Source organism: Haemaphysalis longicornis, unplaced genomic scaffold (assembly GCF_048455015.1).
Source record: "Haemaphysalis longicornis isolate Haplotype H1 unplaced genomic scaffold, Haemaphysalis longicornis Haplotype H1 scaffold_1, whole genome shotgun sequence".
Taxonomy (NCBI): Eukaryota; Metazoa; Arthropoda; class Arachnida; order Ixodida; family Ixodidae; genus Haemaphysalis; species Haemaphysalis longicornis.
Genome location: NW_027526203.1, coordinates 156,405,739 through 156,420,481, shown reverse-complemented (window position 1 = coordinate 156,420,481; position 14,743 = coordinate 156,405,739). Strand labels below are relative to the sequence as shown.

Sequence of the window (14,743 nt, the reverse complement as noted above, 5' to 3'; positions counted from 1 at the left end):
GCAGAGGCTCGAAGTGCGGCTGCTCGCGTTAAGGTGTGAAAGAGCCGATACTTTTTCTTGGGATAATAGGATAATACACGGGTATTCGAATACGAAGAATGAATGAACCTAATGGCATGGTCTTGGACTGTCTCCAGTTATTCAATTAGATATGCGTGGTGTGGGCTCTAGATTGGAGACGGATATTCCAATTTAGAGCGGATAAGAGACTTGTAGGCCTGCAGCTTCACTTTGTTGCAGCGTTGCGGAAGTCGCGTTTCAGGAAACCTAGACATTTTTGGAGATGATGCAATGTTAGTAAATATGCCAGCGTCAGTTTGGATCGCTGCATACGGTGATCCAGAAATACTTATGATTCCACGTGTTCAAGTAATGGCGTACGGGAACAGAAGGGGATTCTGGCGGCAGTGGAATGAGACAGTTTTGCATTTGTTAGGATTAAGTTTCATAAGCCAGTGGTCACACCATTCTTGAACTATCTTATTATCACCTTGGATAGCAGTTTGATCAGAGGGGTTTGATTGAGCGGTAGATTACACGCAAATTGGTACTGAAGGAAACATGCGAAGCTAGATAATCAATGTAACTCAAGATCAGCAGTGTCCTGACAACGGAGCCTTCTGAGACACCTTATGTTACTGGAAGGGGACTAGAGCGCTTTTAATCGAGGGAAACAAACTGGGAGGGGTTAGTTAGAAATTCGTCTACCCAAGTTAGTGTCCGGGTGTATATTGAAAGATCTCAGTTTGATTAACAGTTGCTTCGGAGGTGCTTTGGGAAATGCTTTCGGGAAATACAGAAATATTGCCTCAGTTTACAGGTTAGTATCAAGACCTAAATGAAAATCCAGAGAAAAAAGTGCTAATTGGGTTTCGCGAGAGAAACCCTTACGGAACCCATGCTGCGTAGAATGGAAGAAGTTATTCGCACCAAGAAAGAGTATGATTTGGGGCACATAACGTGTTCCATGATTTTACAGGGTAGGCCCACACTTGTTAGAGAGATGGAGCGATAGAGATGGGGCGGTAATTGAGGGGGCTGTTTTCATTACATCATTTGAAGACCGTAGTGAACTTTCCCACCTTCCAGTCCTCCGCTAAGTGACGTGCGAAGTTACTGTGAGAATATTATCGACAAGATCATTGAAAAAATGCATTTTTTTTAAGAATTTTAGAATTGATGTCATCCACACATGCTGAAGAAGACAGTTTCCCTTTATCGATAACAGAAAATATATTTGCTTGGAGAATTGTTACAGGCGCCATAAAAAGGCCGAATACAAATTGGTAAATCAGGAAATGGCAAGTGGGTTTCGTTATTAAACACAGATGGAAATGCAGCATCGAACAGCTCTCATCGAACAGCTCTCATTACTCATATCGTTGCCAGCTTCATCTTTCTATGTAACGGTGCGCGTTTCCTGCGGATTAATAACTTGCGAAAACTTTCTGGTGTTGTTGGTTAGAATCTTGGGTAGGTGGCATCTGTGAGAAAACGGGTGGTTAACCCTGAGTATAGCAAGGTGTGGTTATGCGGCCGAAAGGCGAAGAGCTGCAACCCCTAAGCAGTAAGGCCCTTGGGTACGTACTCAGGCACGTACCCAACAGGGTAAGTGCCTGAGTGCCCGAACGAGAGGAAGAAGTCGGGTGTGTGAATCTAGCGGAAGGTCTGCGGTGGAACGTCTGTCGCTGTGAACGGATCCGGCAGGGAATACGCCAGTGCCGGGCGAAACGATGAGTTCCGAACGTAGCACAACAGGCTCGGCATTCCGCTCGGCGTCCGGTTTGTGCGTGACCCTCATTTGAGTTTGCCGGCGCCCGGTGGTCCATGTAGCTCCGGGGCAGCAGCCGGGGCCCGGACCGCATCATTCCCGCCGGCGAGGGCGACAAAGAGGGATCGCGCTACGACTCACGAGGCGACGCTGCCGCGTCGACAGTACTTGGCCGCATCGAGATTCCCATGTCGGACGCTTCGATTTCTGTGTGTCTAGCTTGAGTGTTAAGTGAACCGTCACGTGCAATGTTATCGTTCCTTGTGTAATATCCATGTCCGTTCGTTTGGCTTCCTAATATTATCCCCTGCGTGTACCCATGCCCGACTCCCTGTCTCAAATCCCCTAGAAAAAGCCTAACGTGGCCCACTCCATCACAAAAGCAAATATGCTTTTTCAGCCGCATAGCAGTTATCCCAAATTTTGTGAGCAATATGTTTAACTTGGCAGACCGAAATAAGGATTCTTTCTTATTTTTTACGTCTTTCAACGTTTTCGTGAACCATGATTTCTGGCCGGATGAGAAAATTGAAAATAGCTGGATGGACGGATTGAAAATTCCTCCGTTTTGTTTTTAAAAATCGCCCAGTTGTACTCTATTGATCTGTTTCCAACGAGAGATAAGTGATCATGCAAGGATAAATCACTGGAATAAAATGTCTTAGCAATCGAGGACTGTTTTGTGTGTTGGCACTTCGAGCATGAGCTTCCGAAAGCCAGGGGCGTTTTTGTGCTTGCGGTATATTGCCGTTGTTGTGAATCAGGTCCCTGAATATATACTGCTCTCGTCGGCCGTCACCGAGGAAAACAGCAGCCATGGACGCAGTGGAGGGGCTTTAGTTTTGTAGGAGGCCGAAGCAGGCCATCAGGTCTTTGTTACAGTAGCGACCGCCGTCTGGGTGTTTGTAGGGCTGGTTACAGTCGGGACTTCACGTTTAGGATACAGTCTGGAAGTGGCTCGGTGAGCCACAGCGCGCCCTTTTAGAGCAAAGCTTTGTACCTCCACCCCACAAGGGTCCTTTCGCGACCGTTGGTGTCAACAAAAAACTCGCGGGCACAAATAAAAGAAGTTACTGGCACCGCCAGGAATCGAACCTGGAACTAATAGAGTAACAAAGCGAGAGCCCGTTGTCTTAACGATTGAGCTACGAGCCCACGCGGAGCTGCGGAAGACAGGTAGTGCACTCACCAAGCACATCTGCGGCATTACACCCTGCATTCTCGCTGAATGTCACGTGATAACGTCACGCGACCTCTCGCGCGGCTATGCTCTCCACCCAAGGCACGTGTAGCGGCGGTGTGCGCACCTTGCGCATGCGCTAGGAGTTACAGAAATTAAAGGAAGCTCACACCAACGCATGGCCTCTCAGTTCTACTACGCCAATGTGGTGAAGCTTTTGGTCTCCAGTATTCACCTCAAAGTCAGAGATCCTTGTAGTCCGCTCTCACCCCAAACGACACATCAAGGAAGACATTCAAATACTCCTCGATGGCCAGGCCATCATTCCAAGCCCCAGCATCAAGATCCTTGGGCCTACATCTCCAGGCCAACAGCAAGAGTGACGTATTCTTGCAGCGCCTCAAACACAGCATCAATCCAATTATACACATGATCAGGCGAGTTGCCACCAAGAAATGAGGCCTCAAGGAAGCCGATATCTTTCTATTAATTCAAGCTTTTGTCCTCTCGAGAATCACTTACGTCACCCCCCTGTCTTCTCGGCAAGGAGGACCTAAAGATGTTTGATATAATGATTAGAAATATGGTTGAGCAGGCTATTGTTCTTCCCATGTGTGCGTCCATGGAGAGACTGCTTAGGATGGGCCTCCACAACACAGTTTAAGAACTGATAGAGGGCCATCTTTCTAACCACAAGCTGCGATTGAGCAGAACTTTAGTGGGTCACCGCATCCTTCACCAGATTGGCTGGGCAGCACAGAATGTCACTCCGTGTGATGTACTCCCAGACTCTGCGACAAGAACTAAACAGGCTCCCTTTGCTTAGAAACATGAACCCTTCACATGATGAGGGTCACCGAAAAGCACGGGCTCAAGCGGTCAACACCACCCTTGGTGGGGATCATGCAGTTATCTACACAGACGCCTCCCAACATCGAGGGCAGCAATACGCCAATATCGTGGCTACCTCCAGAACCCATCTCCTTGCGTGTGCCTCACTCAAGACCCAAGACATGACGGCAGCAGAAGAGGCATCCATCTCCATAGCTCTCACTCAACCAGGGGTTTGGAAGGTAGTCCCCTTATCCCATCAAGCCTACCGGAATTACCAGTCGGCGTGGGTGTCCCGAGCTGCACGGCGTGTGCTAAAATGCACTCCCCAACCGGTTCCATCCGCTCATCTAGACGCCCGCTCATGCTTCCATTGAAGGCAAGGAATAAGCCCACCAACAAGCCAGCGCTTTTACCAGGCTATGGAGCTGCACGAAGACAGTCAACCGCTTGTGACATTCAGGGACATAACCCAGCATTATCACCTTCTGAGACAGACCCTACCTTAGCTTTACCCTGACCTTTCCATAGAATAACAAACTACCTTACGGCTCTACAGTCCGGCTCCTTCGCACACCCGATGCGTCTTCACTTAAGACGTGCGGGAGCCGATCGGACGTGCTTCACTTCGGCTCTGTCGATTTTCGATGATTACGCCGATAATTCAACTTGAATCCCCCAACTTTTTTCCCCAAGTGATCCGCGAAGTTGAAAGAAAAAAGTGGATGCCCGACTTTAAGGTAGGGGACCATTTTTCGTGCATTTACGGACTCTTTTTCTGAAATCGCCACGCCGACCGGCGCTAAGCCTAACGCCAGCTGGGCCTGCCGGCCGAAGTCGCCGCTGCGCCTAGGCGTGTTCGTGGACGCCTAGGCCTGACGCCGGAGTTGTCACCGGCGCGGACCTTCAGGGTGGACCTATTTCATCAAGATCCAAAGAAACATGGCCGGCGCCATGCGAATTGAAGTCGACGGTGAGGAAATTCAACCGGACCAAGTGACCAGAGCTCAAGGCTGGCAAGTGGCAGGTGAAAAACTTCAAGCGCTGCAACAACAGCAACGAGAACGAAGCCTAATGGCCAACACCCGAGCAAGTAAGCCCACCAGGGAAGCCGACTCATCTCGTCGGCCGGCTAATAATTTCAAGAGCAAGATCCTCAAGGCCGCGAGAATGCCCGAGCTACCTAAAGAAGATATCAAGGTCATCATGAGACCGAGGGGGGGCCTCGACGTCAGTGTGGTATCACGCTTTGAAATTAGCCGCGCCATCACCGTTGCCGCTGACGTCAGCAGAGAAGAAGCCCAGAGAGACGTCATATGTCCAAACAAACAACAAAACATCGTCATCGTCAGTACCCCAAAGAAAGAAAACGCCGACCGCTACGCGGCAGTGTCGAAGCTCACGGTCTACGGCGCCGCGCACGACGTTAGTGCATACGTATCGGCACCTCACGGGACAGTGAAAGGAGTCATCAGAGGGGTTCCCCTCACGGATTCGGCCCAAGAGATAAACGACTTTATCGTCCATGAATTTAACCCGACAGCCCTGCAGGCCAACAGAATCGGCAAAACGTTGTCGGCCGTCATAGCCTTCAGCGGCGGGAAAGTGCCAAATTACGTCAAGTACGGCAACCTGCTGGTGGAATGCTCACTGTACAGAAAGCAAATTGACAAGCGCTTTCAATGTGGCCGCTTGGGCCACAGAATGGACGTTTGCCCAAATCCGACGAACCGTATCTGCCGCGGCTGCGGAATCCAGAACCCGGGAGAAGATGACAACCACGACTGTAAGCCAAAGTGCAGCCTATGTGGAGGAGACCACCTCACAGCAGACAAATTATGCAAGGCCCGATACAAGACCCCATACGTCGTGCGTAAGCGAAGATGGGAGCGCCAAAGGTCAGCCTACGAAGAAAGTTCCAGAACACCGCCAAATCGAGAGGAGACGCCAGCTGCGCGGAAGTCGTCGCCCCCTCACCAAGAGCGCCAGAGCCGGCGCTCACTCTCCAGGGGGAAAGAAAGAAGACGGAGCAATAGCTGTGCCTCGAGACCAGGTTCGAGGACGTCATCGCCAGGCGCCGACACCAAGGCTCGCAGGCGCGAGTCCCGCTCGAGGTCGAAGACTAGGAGCAGTACGCCGAAGCGGATCGCCGGAAAACAGGTGGGTTGGGCAACTGGGTCTTCTGTCGCTCACAGCAACGACAAAGAATTCCCCCCTCTCACCCCCTCCCCTCTCAGTAGCAATTGCAAAGAATGCTCTGAACTTAGAAAGGAATGTGCCGAGCTTAAGAAGCTTATAGCACAACAAAACCAACAGATTAAAGCGCTCATGGAGCGCATGGAGGCACGCGACAGAACCGAGAAATCGGAGGATAGTACCAAGAGAAAGGTAGCTAAGAGAGACACCCATTCCCCTGAACTACCGCAAGGTGAGGCAATGGAGGCCGACAGGATAGAACCGGCTCCGTCCCAAGCAACGCATCCGACTATACCACAGCAACCAGAACCTACCCTGCAAACCATCATGAACATGCTGTCTCAAATTTCAAATCAACAGGCTGAGACCAACAATCAAGTGGGAATTCTTACCGAGCAAATGGGAAACCTTACGTCAAGACTAGATAACTTAGAAGCCAAGTATAACCAAGTGTCCTCAAGAATGTCGACTTTCGATGCAAAGCTCAAACACACGACACTAGTAATGAGGAAGTCACACAAGACCGCGCTCCACAGCAAACCGCACCATGGAACTAATCCCGCCGAAGGTAACACCGTCAAGACAATGAAGAAGAATAGAAACAAACAAAGCTTGACAATGATTTATCAATGGAATTGCAGGGGTATAAAGAACAAATTAAGCGAGCTTCATCTATACATCGAAACACTGGAACAGAAACCAGATGTTATAGTACTACAAGAAACCAACGAGAGGCCCAAATTGGCGGGGTACGTTACGTATACGGACCCAAGTGAAAAGAGCACGGCGACCTTGGTTACAAAAAACGTAGCGGCAACACAACACATGACAACCCAAAGAGGGTGCGAACACGTGCTAGTAGAAATTCACAGCAGGGATATAGGCAGCAGTAAAAACATATTTATATTAAATGCCTACTGCCGACCGTCTAAAAAGGACGTGGACATCGAAGGCACCATGCTGGATTGCATCCGAGCAGCAAAAGCTAGACCGACGCTGATATTAGGCGATTTTAACGCCCCACACACGCAGTGGGGATACAAATTCCAGTCGAGAAGGGGCAAGCACCTCATGAACGCTATAGAAAAACATAACGCTACAATACTAAACGAGCTGAAGACCCCCACCAGGATAGGCACGAGCACGGCCAGAGACACCACGCCGGACCTATCACTTCTGATAGGAGACTTGGACGTCACCCGGGCTAGTCTAGACACTAACCTCGGATCAGACCATGACATCATCTCCTTGAAGATCAGGGGACAAGACTTCAGGGCAAAACTAGGACAGGCCAGGATCACCGACTGGGATCGCCTCAGAAGAAGAACAGAGATTGAATACGAAGACGATCAGGGAACCGGGAACTACCAAGACTGGGCCAAAAAACACCTGAACTGGGTGGAGGAATATACCCAGAAAATAGCCACCACAATACAAACCCCATATGTGGACAACAAGCTGGCTCACATCTGGGAGGCGAGACACGCGCTAACCAAGAGATGGAAACGGCAAAGGCGCAATAGAAAGCTACGAAAGCGCATACACGAGCTCAATAGGCAGGCGGCAGAATACGCAGCCCAGCTCTGTAAAGAAAATTGGTTAAGGATATGCGACGGGCTCCAGGGAACCCTGTCTGCGAGGAAAACATGGAGCCTCCTACGGCACCTCATTGACCCTCTGAACACCAAAAGTGCGATCAATCGAAATCTCGCACGCACGCTGAATAATTTTAAAGGAGACAGCAAGCGCCTGATAGAGGTGCTCAAAGACAAGTATTTGAAAACGGAAAAGTCGGGAGCACCGATACCCGGATACGAGGGAAGGGAAAACCCGGACTTGGACCAACCCTTCACCGATCTGGAGTTGGTAACAGCGATCGATGAGAGCAACCAAGCCAGCGCCCCAGGGAAGGACGCCATTACCTACAAACTGCTAAAGAATCTCAGCGACGGTAGTCGAAGTGAGCTCTTAGGATATATAAACAAGGCCTGGAACGAAGGGTCACTGCCCAAGGAATGGAAGGAAGCAGAGGTACGGTTCATACCGAAGCCAGGCAAGACTCCACACGTCGATAACATGAGGCCCATCTCTCTGACGTCGTGTGTGGGAAAAGTGGTCGAGCGCATGATCCTGAAAAGGCTGCAGAGACACCTTGATGCCATCGATCGGATGCCGTCGTCCATGTACGGTTTCAGGGAACACCTGGGCACCCAGGATGTCCTCCTGCAACTAAATGAATTAGTCATCAAAAAGGCCAAGAACCAGACCCCGAGGGCAATATTAACCCTTGACCTCAAGGGAGCCTTTGACAATGTGACGCACGAGAGCATTCTTCGCAGTCTGAATAACACGAATTGCGGGGAAAGAATCTACAGTTACGTCAAAGACTTCCTCAGCAATAGGACTGCTATAATCAAGATTGGGGAGGAGAAGTCACAGCCTATAGCACTAGGGGACAGAGGAACTCCGCAAGGGTCTGTTCTGTCACCGCTGCTTTTCAACCTGGCGCTTCTACCTCTACCAGCATTACTAGAGAAAATAGAAGGAATAGATCACGCCTTTTATGCGGACGACATTACGGTCTGGACAGCGCAAGCGGGCTCAGAAGGGTGGATGGAGGAAACACTTCAAAGGGCAGCGGACATAGTCCAGGAATATGCAAGCACCTGCGGTCTCTGCTGCTCACCGCAAAAATCAGAGCTATTAGTGATACAGCCAAGACCCAAAAAGGCAGACAAGAGAAACATAAGCATAGTTATTGACGACTGCAGCATCACACCGACGACTCACGTCAAGATCCTTGGCCTAATAATACAGGAGAATGGTAAAGCCCGAACCGCACTCAGAAAGCTCAAGAGCACATCCGAACAAATCATGAACATGATTAGAAGGATCACAAATAAGAGAAGAGGACTCAAAGAAGAGGAATCCCTCAGGCTTGTCCAAGCCTTTGTGATTTCGAGGATCACCTACTCAGGTCCCTACCTCCAGCTTTTGAAAAACGAAAGGGACCAACTGGACACAGTTATTAGAAAAGCTACGAAGCTCGCGCTGGGCATTCTGATACACTCATCCACCGAGAAGCTACTGGGAATGGCCAGTAGCTTCTCGGTGGATCTCCGAACGGTCTCCGAACTGATCGAAGCGCACCTATCAAACCAAAGGGTGCGACTGAGCCAAACAAAAGCGGGGAGAGCCGTCCTAGATAAAATAGGATGGCAAGAAGCTTATCGTCAAAACAAAGGCCCTATACCGCGCGCATGGGCCGAAACGGTGGATAGCAAACCATTACCTCAAAACATGAAGCCGGACAGAAACGAAGGAAGACGACAGGCCAGAGCGAAGACCCTAAACGAGTCTCTAATTAAAGAAACAGGAGTGACGTATACCGACGCCTCACTTCCGAAACACTCAATGAGAGCAACGATTGCAATAACAGGAAGGGACGAGCTCATCACGTGTGCCTCAGTCATCACACCAAGCCCGGAGGAAGCTGAGGAAATAGCAATTGCCGTAGCCTTGACCCAACCAAAAGCGACAAAAATAGTCACGGACTCCCAAAAAGCATATAGGAACTTCAGAAAAGGATGGGTTTCTTATAAGGCAGTGAGAATCCTCCAAAAGAAAGTACCACCAAGCCACAAAATAGAGCTAATATGGGTGCCAGCCCACTCTTCGGTGGAGGGCAATGAATTTGCCCACCAACAGGCCCGAGAACTAATCAGCCGGGCAGAGGGGCAGGAACAGCTACCCATAACGAGCTACAGGGACATAGTCAATCACTATAAAGACGGGAGGAAGCGATATCCTGAACCACACCATTCTCTAAGCAGAGCGCAGCAAGTCATATACAGACAGATCCAAGCCGGGTCGTTCCCCCACCCTTACCTCCGAAACAAGTTCTACCCGGATAGATATGAGAAAGAATGTCCCAACTGCAGACAACTGGGCACACTCCAGCACATAATAGGAGAGTGCAATTTTCCCAAGTTTACCCCTCCCCCCCCTCCCCCCCCTCCCCCCCTCCCCTCACATCAACCCTGAGCGATGGGAGACCTTGTTGTCTAGCCCTGCCCTGGAAGAACAGATCGCGCTGATCACCAGAGGACAGGAGTACCTGGAAACATATGGGGCCCGAGAAGAGGGCACCACCCCATCAAGCGCCTAAACGGCTCTAGAATGCTCAATAAAGTTTGTTCTCTCTCTCTCTCTCTCTCTCTCTCTCTTCACTTAATGCACCCGAATCGCTGAGACCCTGAACGTAAATTTTGCTAAAACGTAGGAACACTCCGCCACGCAATCGGGGTGTGCGAGTTTAGCCCTGAGCACACTCCTCTCTTTCCGTCAACTACCGAACAAGAGCAATGGGAAATGCTGCTGTCCAGCCCCTCACTGCCTTCCCAGCTTCAGCTGGTGGGCAGAGCACAGGTGGCTCGGACTGCATATGGCTCCAGTGAAGGAACTACTCCCTTGCGACGCCCTTATGGCCGTTTAAAAATCTGAATAAAAGTATTTTCTCTCGTTGCCCTCTTCCTCCTCTTCCGTATTTGCCGCCGACCTCGTCGCCTACGACGGCCGCGGCACAGACGGAGAAGTGAGATCGTGTAACATCGGGTTTGAGCTTCCTTTGACTTTATAAAAAAAGTTTCCACTCATGTGCTACACCAATACATGTCAGCTAAGCACCGTTCATGCATCATGGATTGATTTAACCTTAGAAAAGAATATCTCTTTGAAGTAATAATGGGTGTAATTGAGTGCATCCCACTTACCTCTGGTTTCACTATTTGTAGAGTCACATGAGTGAATTAAGGTGACGTCGCATGGGTAAACGTTGTGGCTGCCACTTACAGCTTTGCTTTCCAACCATATTCGCAGAGTGGATTGCTCGAATTTTTGTCTACCCGCTGTTCCTCAATTTCCTTCATTATGGATAAATACAACCGAACAAATTGGCGTAATCACGAACGTGGAAACGCCTGTCTTCTACACCGCGTTCAGAAAGGGACACGAAACGCGCGGTAGTTCAGCTACCACCACACTCTCGGACTGGGCAGAACCCTGGAAAAGAAAGAATGAATCTGTGACGAGCGCATTAGAGGTATACTTTGCTCTGCGCCTCACTCCCAACGGCCATTCATACAGCTAACCTACACATTTCTCCCAATACGTTGACCCCTCTCTTTATTCAGTTACCTTGCAGGAGTCTTGAATATTTACCACCACCGCATGCACGTGGTTCTGCTTACACATAAAAAGATTGCGCTTTTCTTTTCTGGCCTTCATCTTATCAGCCTTCAACCATCAATGGCCGGTGGCCCCTCTTTTTTGGTCAGCAGTAAGTGCCAACTCCTTGCTTCCCCGGCCATACTGTGACGAGTCAATCTCCTGTGCAGGGAAGGAATCAGCCAGCCAGTTAGTCCCCGCGTGGCGACAGGTCACACACCAACGGACTCAACGCACGCCTTTTCCGTCCCGTGCGCTATGCTTACCAGAGGGCGCCCATCGCTTCTGTCGCTGCACTCCTCCGTAATCATCCTGACTGCGGCCCTATGTTTTGTGTGGCCCCCATGCATATGACAAGCATTCAGACGTGGATCTTTCTAATAGCGGCACGTCCCAAGGATATGCGACTTTGTCCACAGAAGACGTACCAGGGATAACAGGCAGCACGGCACCGACCGGGAAAACTTCAGGGGGGGGGGGTTGAATCTTACTCAGCCCCCCCCCCCCCCCCCCCCCCCCTTGGCACGCGACTAGTATTCTTGTAGAGATACAGGAAATTCCATGGTTAGTGCTGTAGGTCTGCTACTCAAGTTTCGCAAGCACCGTAAAGCATTGGTGGCAGACATAGGAAAGGGTTTTTTGCAAATCGCCATTCACAAATGTTACAGAGACGCTGTCCGTTACCTGTGGTTTGAGAGAGCGCCTGTTCAAAACTATTGATTGATTGATTGTGGGGTTTAACGCGCCGACGCAACGCAGGCGATGAGGCGCGCCGTAGTGGAGGGCTCCGGATTAATTTTGACCATCTGGGGATCTTTAACGTGCGCCGAAATCTCGTACACACGGGCGTTTTTGCTTTTCGCCTCCATCAGAAAAGCGACCGCCGCGGCCGGGAATCGAACCCGCGACCTTGTGCTCAGCAGCGCAACGCCTTAGCCACTGAGCCACCGCGGCGGGTCTGTTCAAAACTAACTCATACCGAGAATAACGGAGTGGCCTATAAAACGGGTGCCCTGTGGTACAACCTCTAGTTCGTTCTTACTTCCCCCACAATCAGCTACCACCTGCTCAAAATGTCGTCACAGTTTCCAGACACCGTTGCACGGTTACAAAGCTGCATTTACGTGGATATCATTTTAACAGGAGCCGAAACCATTTCCGAGGCACTCAAACGTTCCACCGAAGTTACAACTTTTCGCAACCGCATCAAAGAAATTTCACAAGTGGGCATCAAATGACAAAACTGTCTTCGAAAAGCCTTGTCTAAAGCAATGTTGCGAAGAGGTTCCCATCGGGGAAGCCCTCGGCGTAATCAAGGTTCTCGGTTTCGTTTGCACGTAGACATTGACGAACCGGTCTTTCCCCCTGCAATCGTGACCGACTTCCTTCAGCGTGTCGCAACGACACCAAGCGCTTTGCGCTACAAGCAACGAGCAGGTTGTATGGCCCGCTGGGATTTTTGGCACCTTTCTCTATCAAAGCCGAACTTTCTTTCCAACGAATTTGGAAACTGAAAACGCATTGGGACACAGCGCTACCACAAAAATATTGTGAGAGTTGCAGAATTGGTGCAGTGAGCTTTCTTCATTCAGCACAATCGTGGTTCCACTGTTTTACCGACACAATCATATACCAGGAACCATAAGAGGCGTTCTTCATACATTCGCAGATACCAGCCCCCAAGCTTATAGAGGCGCAGCAAATTTGTGCACTTTTTATCAGCATGTAGAATCCTTCACAACACACCTGCTCAGCCAGTCTCGGATCACTGCTATCAAGGAGGTAAGCCTGGCGAGATTAGAGCTGCTGGCTGGCCTCTTGGCAGCACGACTCTATTCTTATATAAAGACTCACCTTCATGGCGGCTTCAGTGACGTACACTTATGGACTGACTCCATGATAGCACTACACTGGATGAAAAGGAATGTCAACCGATGGAAACCATTCGTGCGAAACCGAATTACCGAAATGTATGCGAAGACCAAAACAGACTTGCGGGCATAACGTGTCAATAGCTGTGGGCATCACGTCTCAAACATTGCCCAGGAAAGGAGAACCCGGCCGATATGGTGACGAGAGGCGTCACGTCTCAACAGCTAATTTCATCGGACTTATGGGGCACGCACACCAATGGTTAAGAGGTACCGAAAAGGGCCAACCACAAACCCTGTGCCATATAGGCTTCACTGCCGAAGTGAAACGGGAAGCTGTTTTTAACGATGCACCCCAAGTACTCCTGCCTACACCTTAGACACACCAGCCGTTGATCGACATAGCACGTTTCGGCTCCGTATTTTCTCTAATCCCAACGCTACATTTACTCTGCGCTTTGTCTACAAGCTAAGTCACAAAAGCTTGCTGAGCGGACCCCTTACCCCAAAAGAGATCGACATTGCAGAGAAGTTCTGTCTTCGAACCGTTCAAGAAAAAGCTTTCCACGACGACATCACTGGGGTAGAGAAAGGAGAATTGCCACTTCTAGCTTCGCCCCTTTGAAAAATTTCCGTCTTTGTCGGCGACCAGGCTCTCCTGCGCGTATGTGGAAGATTACACCACAGCCAGCAGTTGTATTCTGGGCGCCATCTCTATTATTTTGCTGAAGCAAAACTACTACTCTAAGCTTGTTGTGCAGAAACATCACCGTAACCTTCTACGCGCCGGCTTGAGCAACACGCTCGTAGACCTTCGACAACGGTACTGGATCATTCAGGGACGACAGCTCGTGAATAAAGTTGTTTCGGAATGTGCTGTTTGTCGACGGCGTCATGCAAAACCTCTGGGGTGGGGGAAGTGGTTCCCCCTTTGCCAAAGGACAGAGCCACGGAAACCGACCCGTTAACTGTCGTTGGCATCGACTTTGTGGGACCACTGTATGTACGCATGGCGCGAAAGTTCACGTAGGTGTAGCTGGTGCTATTTACTTGCGTGGTAATCAGAACTATGCATCTAGAACTCATAGACGACCAGACATCGCCATCCTTCTTGGATGCGTTTCGTCGCTTTGTTTCGCGTAGAGGTTTTCCCTCTGATAACGCCCTTAGCTTCAAATGCAGCAAAAAGGAAGTAACACAACTTTGGGAGACAATTCGGGATCCACAAGTGAATAAACCCTTTTCCAACCCCAAGATTTAATGGAAATCCATCTTCCAACGGGCGCCGTGGTGGGAAGAATTTTATGAGCGTCTCATCCGTTCGGTGAAGCTAGCACTGAAACAGACTCTAAGACAGCAATGTGTCACGAAAGATGAACTTATCACCATCCTGATCGAAGTGGAGGCCGTTATATACTCCAAGCCAATCATTTATGTTTTAAGCGATGGCTAGGAACCCGAGCCGATAACTCCAGCCCACTTTCTAACAGGGAAGCGGCTGATTTTTGTTCCTTCCCCGACATCATCAGAACTCTGTCGTTTCCAACATCCGCATAGTCATAACCTAGGGACAAGAAAGCAAGATCTCTTGCAAACCTTTTGGTGAAGGTGGGCAACCGGTTACCTGCTGGAGCTATCGTCTCGCCCCACCAAGTCAACAGCAGCTGT

The 14,743-nt window shown here is 49.9% G+C and overlaps 1 protein-coding gene across 1 annotated transcript in view; it reads left to right on the top strand.

The window, feature by feature from the left end:
• Window positions 1–14,743, top strand: part of LOC144155341 (L-sorbose 1-dehydrogenase-like) — an 85,432-nt gene that overhangs the window by 23,615 nt on the left and 47,074 nt on the right. The gene's annotated exons all lie outside the window — the stretch shown is intronic.